Source organism: Nicotiana attenuata, unplaced genomic scaffold (genome assembly GCF_001879085.1).
Source record: "Nicotiana attenuata strain UT unplaced genomic scaffold, NIATTr2, whole genome shotgun sequence".
Classification (NCBI taxonomy): Eukaryota; Viridiplantae; Streptophyta; class Magnoliopsida; order Solanales; family Solanaceae; genus Nicotiana; species Nicotiana attenuata.
The window spans coordinates 215,059-216,334 of record NW_017671121.1 but is presented as its reverse complement, the minus strand read 5'-3'; positions in this window follow the sequence as shown (position 1 = coordinate 216,334).

Below are 1,276 nucleotides of genomic sequence, written 5' to 3'. Positions count from 1 at the left end.
AAATAATCACTATTATCTTTAGCCCCACGGTGGGCACCAAACTGTTTACCTCGAAAATACGAGTAACAATTAAATTTGGTTTATGGTTTTAAAGATATATGATTTAGTTCAATACTAATTAATAGTTAAGAAAACTAACGTATAAATGAAGGAAATAAATAAAATCAAACCAGTGTGCAAGCCAGTCTCGACCTCGAGCTAAAGTAGCCTCGAGGTAGGTCAAGAGTAGTAAAGTAAGAACAATAAAGTTAAAGGACAATTCTGATGAACAATGAACGAGAAATTAAGAGAATGTATTCTTTTGCCAATGATCGATGATCGTTACAAATGATTGGGGTCCCCTTTATATAGTAAGGGAACCCTAAATAAGGTACATTTCTATTTACAGTAAGGAATCTTATTGGGACAGCTGTCAAACCGCCTAGTATGGATTCGTACTAACTCGTACAAATTTATTCCTGAATTTACGCCACGATCTTGGGGACGTGGCGGGAATCTTGCTCTTTGTGTTACAAAGCCACAACGGCATAATCTCGAGGCCGGTCACGTTCACCCTCGACATTCATCCGGTCACTTTGATCTTCGAACTTCGAACTCTGCCATCGGCCTCGAACCCAGTGTACTTCGGACTTATTCTTGAAGTGGTTCCTCGAGCCCACCAAATTGAGCATAGTTGCTTTTGACCGTATACAGTTTTATAATAAAAAATTCAAAACCAAGCGTATGTAGTTGTGACAACTTTCTCTCCTTAATATTCATTTAAAAGAAATTCATTTTCCCCATCCCCCAACAAAATATGAGCAGAAGTAGGCAAAGTTTCATATCCAGTTTCAGAACGTTTCATAACTTCCCAAGGGAGCACATAAACCATTTCTATTTTCAAATTTCAATTCAAAGATCACGTTGACCTTTGCAGGCATGAAATACATTAGAAACAAAAGCTTATGTCGAATTAAGGTGGAACAAGACAAAGCACAAAAAAAAAGTTTATTGAAGCGTCTCAATAACAACAACAAACCCAGTAAAGTCTCATAAGGATCCAATTCGCAGAACTCAAAGCAGGCTACCACCATATTTGCTAACTTTAAAACAGTAACACAGTAAGAAATTTATGCTATAATATCCGTCAACAATAACAAATGCAACAGTAAGCAAATCATAGATCAGTCCATAAGCAGAGAAGAGCAACAACAGAATTTCAGCACATAAAACAAACTTACTTCAAAATTTTCAGCACATAAAACAAACTTTCTACTTAGAAGAATCAAACCTGATG